We start from the raw sequence: 6,945 nt of genomic DNA on the forward strand, positions 1-6,945 counted from the left end.
CTGATTGGAATGATCAGGAAGATTTCAAGAAGGAAAGGGCAGAAGTGCTTTCGCATTAGCAAGAAGACATGGAGCAAAACCATGGAAGGAGGAAAGCACAAGGCATGGAAGAGCATGGATAGAGTCATCCTGGTTGAAGAGAGTTTAACGTTTATACAGGACCAAAGTAGCAGATAAGGCTGGAAATGTAAGCTAGGCCAAACTGTCTTCCCCGCTGGCTAACGTATTAAATGTTCTCTTTAACCTGCCTTTATTCAGGTTGAGTTTCAGATTCTCTTCAACATCCTTGGGAACCCCTTAGTCAATTGAAAATGAGACACTAGGACTCGGGAAAGAGATCTGGGAATCAACTACCAGAGATGAGATCTGAAGCTAAGGAGTAAAATTAATTATGTAAAGGAGAGTAAAGCAGAGAGCCTAGGAACACTTAACTAAGAAACTACCTACGGTGAAGAGGTAATAGGGATAAGAGCCCACAAAAGAGAGAAGGCACAGTTATGAGGGTAGGGGGGAGAACCAGGAGTATTAAAAAAAAAAAACCGGCTTCAAAATAAATAGCAATGGGTTGGCTGATTAATAACTCAGTTGGTTAGAGCACAGTGTTGATAACACCAAGATTACGAGTTCAGATCCCCGAGCTGACCAGCCACAAAAAAAAAAAAAAGAATAGCAAATCAACAGTGTCAAATGCTTGAAAGACAGCAAGAAGGTCGAGGATGGAGAAAGGCCATTGGATTTCCTGTTAGAAGGTGAACAATGGTGAATTTTCACTAGAAAAGACAGAAATTAAAGGTCAGATTGAGGGGCAGGGAACTGGTGAGAAAAAAGTGAAGTTAATGGGTCTTCTTTCCAGAGCACGGTTTCCCAGTTTCAGCACTTTTTTTTTTTTTTTTGTCCTTTTTTTTTTTTTTTTTTTTTTACTGACCAGTAACGGGATTGCAACCCTCGGTGTTGTGCCCGCACCGCGCTCAGCCAGTGAGCGGGAACCGGTCTCCACATGGGTTCCGAACCCTCGGCGGGAGCACTACCGCGCTCCCAAGCGGCGCTCTCTCCGGTGCGCCACCAGGCCGGCCCCAGTTTCAGCACTTTTGACATTTGGGGCCAGATATAGGATGACCAAAAATCCCAGTATGCCCAGGACTGAGGGATTTCCTGGAACACAGGACTATCAGTGCTATAATCCTATAACTGGGAAAGTCACAGGCAAACCAAGATGGTCTGTCATCCTACAGACCATCCTACAGCCAGATAATTCTTTGTTGTGGGGACTGTCGTGTGCATTGCAGAATGTTTAATAGCATCCCTGGCCTCTTCTCACTAGATGCCAGTAGCATTCCCCACAGTTGCAGCAACCAAAAATTTCTCCAGACATTGCCAAATGTCCCCTGGAGGACAAAAATCATCCCAGTTGAAAATCACTGTTCCAGACCATTTCTACGAGAAACCTAATCATAAAAGTGATGATAAATCAGAAGTACAATCAAGTGAATATGACTGTGTGTGTATGTTCTGATTTTCTTAATAAAAAGACCTCTGTCCCTCGGATGCCAAAAGGAAGGGCTTACGGGAGATGATGGGAATGATTCTGCATGAGAAAAGACCAATTAAGCCAGCAAGATCTCAGAGAAGGTGAAAGGGAAAGTCTATCAAAGGCACAGGCTAGTTTAGAAATGAGGAAGATATTGGGCGAGCCCGTGGCGCACTGGGGAGAGTGCGGCGCTGAGAGCGCAGCGACGCTCCCGCCGCGGGTTCGGATCCTATATAGGACTGGCCAGTGCACTCACTGGCTGAGTGTGGGTCACCAAAAAGACAAAAAAAAAAAAAGAAATGAGGAAGATATTATTTCATCTGAGACTAGAGAAAATAAGAGTGTGGCAGAAGACCAGAAATATAGTGAGGCAAAGAAGGAAAAAAAAAATTGCACAGCAAGGTCATCTGATCTCTGTAACGTCAGACAGGGAGAAGACCAGAATGGGAGAGGAAAAAATGGGAATAAAAGGATGGAGCGTAGAAAGAGTGGTTGAGGAGCTATTCTTGAAATATACTAGGAAATAAAAAAATAAGATTGTGAAGGAGCCCTGAGTCTCAAGGCAACTTAAGCATTGTTTCTGGCAGAGGGGTGGCAATATGTAATGGAAAATGATGAAACCCAGGGAGACTAGCATATGCTTCTAAAACTTTAATGTGCATATGAGAATCACCAGGGGATCTTGCTAATAATGTGCAGATTCTGATTCAGAAGGTCTGAGGCAGGCCCATGATTTTGCATTTCTAAAAGTCACTTGGGATGAACACACTTGCAAGTCTGAGTACACTTGCAGGTCTAAGAGGGTTAGGGGGTGTTAATGATTGCAACAAACTAGCTAACCATTCAACAAATAAAAATGGTTCAGGGGCTAGGTGGTGAATCAAGTGTAACCAGAAGGAAGCTAAAAAACTGAGAAAAGTTGGCTTTACCCTGTGGTTAACTCACCCTGTGACAGTGGAGAAACCAGTACATTGCACTGGGGGAAGGAAGGTAGTGAACTGGCAAGGTGTACAGGGTTGAAGCCAAAACTGGTAAGTGGCCAGTCGTATTTGCATGAAGATAAAGGACTTCCATAGGAAAATGATAAGCAGTTTGCTGTTACACATCACATTGTTCTGTTCCCTTGTTTACTTAAGCTTCTCCTTCTGGCAGGCTGGGGCATCCCTGGCTTTGGAAGGTCACATCACAGGGTAGAATTGCTGTCTGCTTCTGCAGTCTAAGGAAGGCTCTCCTCTTGGGGTGGTTGTAGCTATCCCATTGGATGATGCTTATAGCATTCTGAGAAGCTAAGACGAATGGCTAATCAGTTAATTAGCATTTCAAACGATGGTGATGGATGATGCCCTGAAACTCACTCATTAATGTCCAAATGGGACATTAATTTACCTAAAACACAAAATCCTCCTTGAAACTCTTCTGAGCTAAGGATAAGGCTCTGTCCCTATCCCACTCCCTCTCTGCCTTTCTTTTTTCCTTGGGCATCTGAGATTTGCCTTCCTCATTTTTTTTTTTTTTTTTTTTTTTTTAAAGATGACTGGTAAGGGGATCTTAACCCTTGACTTTGTGTTGTCAGCACCACGCTCACCCAGTGAGCAAACCGGCCATCCCTATATGGGATTTGAACCCGTGGCCTTGGTGTTATCAGCACTGCACTCTCCCGAGTGAGCCACAGGCCGGCCCCTGCCTTCCTCATTTTCATCTCCCTCCTCAACAAGAGAAAATATGAAATTAAAGTACAACTTTAAATACTTGTATGCTTCTTTGATATAACTTTATGTGCTTATTTTTAAATAAGTGACTTTAAACTTTTATATCTCTCTGAGGTTCAAACAGCATATTCGCTCCATGCCTTGAAGGTGATTATCAATTAGTTTAAGGTGAGGTTTGGTATCATGACCATTTTAGAGGAAACGCAGCCAAAGACAAAGCTTGTAACCTTGGGTCACCAAGTAAGACAAGGCAGAACCAAAATCAAGTTACAATCTGCCTGGCCCAATCCTGTGTTTGCTTCATCCACTGAAAAAACCCTTGAAGTAAAAAGCATCTTTCTATTGCACTCTGGCTCTTGGGCTAATGTTGGAGTCCTGTGGACATAACCAATCGTCGAGCTACTTTACTACGCCAATTGTGGTGCTCTGCTAATGTCAGAATCCTGCTCACTGGGCCAATTGTAAAGCTACTCTACCTGCCCGTAATCCTGCCGACTGGGCCACTTGTCGAGCTAGGGCTGGGTCTGGAGCTCACAGACCCCTCAAGCCCATTCACAGACTGGGTCACAGACCCTTCACATGCCAGGCTGGGTCACCAGACTCCTCACACGCGAGGCTGGGTCACCAGACCCTTTACATGCAGGTCTATGAGCTAGGTAACTAGCAAACAGGTCTTTGGAAGCCAAGGTTGGAAAGCATGGCTGCATGGAGCAGCAGCTGCTGCCCGAGGCAGTAAACTCCAGCTAGGTGGCCGGCGCCCTGCAGGCGCACTAACTCCACCCACACACAACCTATTCACAGCAAATGCTCAGCAAGATTCTGAACATCTGAGGGGCCCTGACCATCTTCCTATATTTTCCCAACAATCTTTATAAAAATTGAGTGTGTTTATTTTGATATTTAAATGCTCCAGTAAAATTTCAGGGACAAAATTAAAGTTTTATATAAAAACTGTATCTTTAAGGTAAAAAACATTAACTCCTATGCTTATGTTTACATCTATTTTATTTATGGCACCTAATGGGTCTGATCTTGGAATTTAAATGCTGACATTTTAATTTGGGCCACCTGAATTTGATTTTAAGGTCCACAAGAGACTGTGCTACCAAATATGCAAAACACAGGAAAGATTTCTTTGGAAATTTGGAAAGCATTCACATTCATACTTTTTTCTGTGTCATACTAAATTAAAACATGAATTTGTCAGAGAATTAAATTCTAAGCAAAACTAATCCTAATATTACTTATGTCGTGTTTAAAACACAAACTTTACTACAAAAACATTTAACCCCTATACAAATGTGTTTATGGACTCTACACTAGGCAGTCTGCCAGAAATTTATGCATTATTGACCTTCAAATGGTTTAACTGAGCTTCTCCAACTCAGCTAATTACCCAGACACATGAAATCTGAGGCCATCTTTTTGGGTGCCCGTATTGAATCATACTGTGGGAAAGGTATCCTCTATGTGAATTAGCAATGACAATAGAGCACGAATAAAACAGTCTGCAGATACACTCAAGTTTAGTAAAAAAGGATGTTTTGTTCAAAGAAACCCAAGAAGTTTCCCTGATTTTAAACTGCTCTTTTTTCCACGACAGTATTTCCACCAATTTTTTTTTTTTTTTTTTAAAGATGACCGGTAAGGGGATCTCAACCCTTGGCTTGGTGTTGTCAGCACCACGCTCAGCCAGTGAGCTAACCAGCCATCCCTATATAGGATCCGAACCCGTGGCCTTGGTGTTATCAGCACCGCACTCTACCGAGTGAGCCACGGGCCGGCCTTCCACCAAATTTTTTTAACATTAAAATTAATCCTGAACTTTAAAAAATGAAAGCATTTTGTAACAATGTGCTCCTCATCAGAGATAAGATGCTGTGCAAAAACTCTCATGGCTTTAAACAACTACATCTATTGTGTTACAACTTCAAACAGACTCAGAAAATCAAACAAAATGGAAACAAAAAGGTTTCAGTGCAGCCAAACCAAGGCCTCCCTGTCTCCTTTTCATTTAGGTAAAAGAATGTAAACACTTTCCTCCACATTTAGAAATGAAAGAGTACCAAGACTGAGAAACTGGACGTAGATCTAAGGGTAGTTGAATTATCTGCCACAGGAACTGAAATTCTTTTTTCTTTTAATTTTTTTCACCTTGGCGGCTGGCCAGTACAGGGATCCGAACACATGACCTTGGTGTTATAAGGCTGCACTCTAAACAACTGAGCTAACCGGCCAACTGAAACTCTTTCTCAAGCATAGTGATATTTATTTTGGACTCCCAGACAAATGGCTTCCTTCTGGGAAATGTCCTCTGTTGAAAATTAATGGCTTCCCTTAGAAGCTTGGGCTGTTTGACAGCAGGAGTCCTTAGTAATACCTTTTTTAATAATCACTCTTCAACCTGTCAGGTTAGCAGCCTCCTACTCTTCAAGTGATATATCCACTAATATAGGCTATCAACTGAGTCACAGAGGCCCTGGACTAATTATGACAGAGACCTAACAGACAGCACATGGATACACAGAGAGGACAAAGGTGGTCCTACTTAGGGGTGCCCTTTAAGCCTTTAGCACCCTTCCCCCACGACCACCACCCTCACTTTGGACAGAGATACAGGGAGACCTCTGCTGGGAGGAAAGCATGTGAATGATTCAAACCAGGTGGTTTTTAAAAACCATACTAAAACTGATTCATAGTTAGTCCCAAAGCCCTTCAGGCCCTGTGGGTGCCTTTTTCCTAACTTCTTTTCCCTTCAAGGCCTCCACTCTGGGTATGTTAATGACTTTGCCCAGGTGTGTTAGTTTTCTATGGCTGTCAAAATCAATTACCAGCAAATTTAGTGGCTTAAAACGACACAAATCCTTAAGAAAAATACCACATGTCCTTATTCATAAGTGGAAGCTAAAATAAAGAAAAGAAAAGGAGAAAAGAAAAGAAACAACCACAATAATACATTAAACTTAAAAAAAAAAAAACAGAACTGTGGTTATTAGAAGTGGGAAAGGGGGAAAGAGGGGGGTTGGCCAGAAACTAGTTAAAGGTCACAAAGATTGATTGTTTTGAAAACATGAGTATAAATTATCCTGATTTGATCACCACATATTATACACATGTACTGATATTCGATTCTGTGTCCCACAAATACATATATAATCTATAAAATTAATTAATTTTTAAAAACCCACAAATTTATTATCTCTCAGTCTATAGTTCAGAAGTCTGGGTGGCTAGACTGGTTCCTCTGCCCTAGGTCTCAAAGTTAAAATCAAAGCTTTGGCCAGCCTGGGGTTTGATCTGCAGACTCTAGGGGGAGAATCTGTTTTCCTGCTCATTCAGGTTTTTAACAGAATTCAGTTCCTTATGGCTGTAGGACTGAACACTGAGGTCCCTGTTCCCTAAACGGCTGTCAGATGGGAGCTCTCTCAGCAGCTGAAAGCCACCTGCATCTCTTGCCATGTCTCGCCTGTTGGGCAATTAAGTTTTAGCTGATGTCTAAGACAGCGGAGGGCGGACAGGAGGAACACTCAAAATGTCTGCGGAGAGTTTGAGGTCCCTAGAACAGCACGTTTTCCAAGAATCACAAAAAAACCCTCCCCCTTCTTCCTCACCACCACATCCCCTTCCCACCTGCACCAATTTCTCCACCTATAGAAAAATCCCAACTCAGCTTAAACCCCACTCGCTTCCCTCCCCTTCCTTCTTAGC

This window comes from Galeopterus variegatus, unplaced genomic scaffold (genome assembly GCF_000696425.1).
Source record: "Galeopterus variegatus unplaced genomic scaffold, G_variegatus-3.0.2 Scaffold1691, whole genome shotgun sequence".
Lineage (NCBI taxonomy): Eukaryota > Metazoa > Chordata > Mammalia > Dermoptera > Cynocephalidae > Galeopterus > Galeopterus variegatus.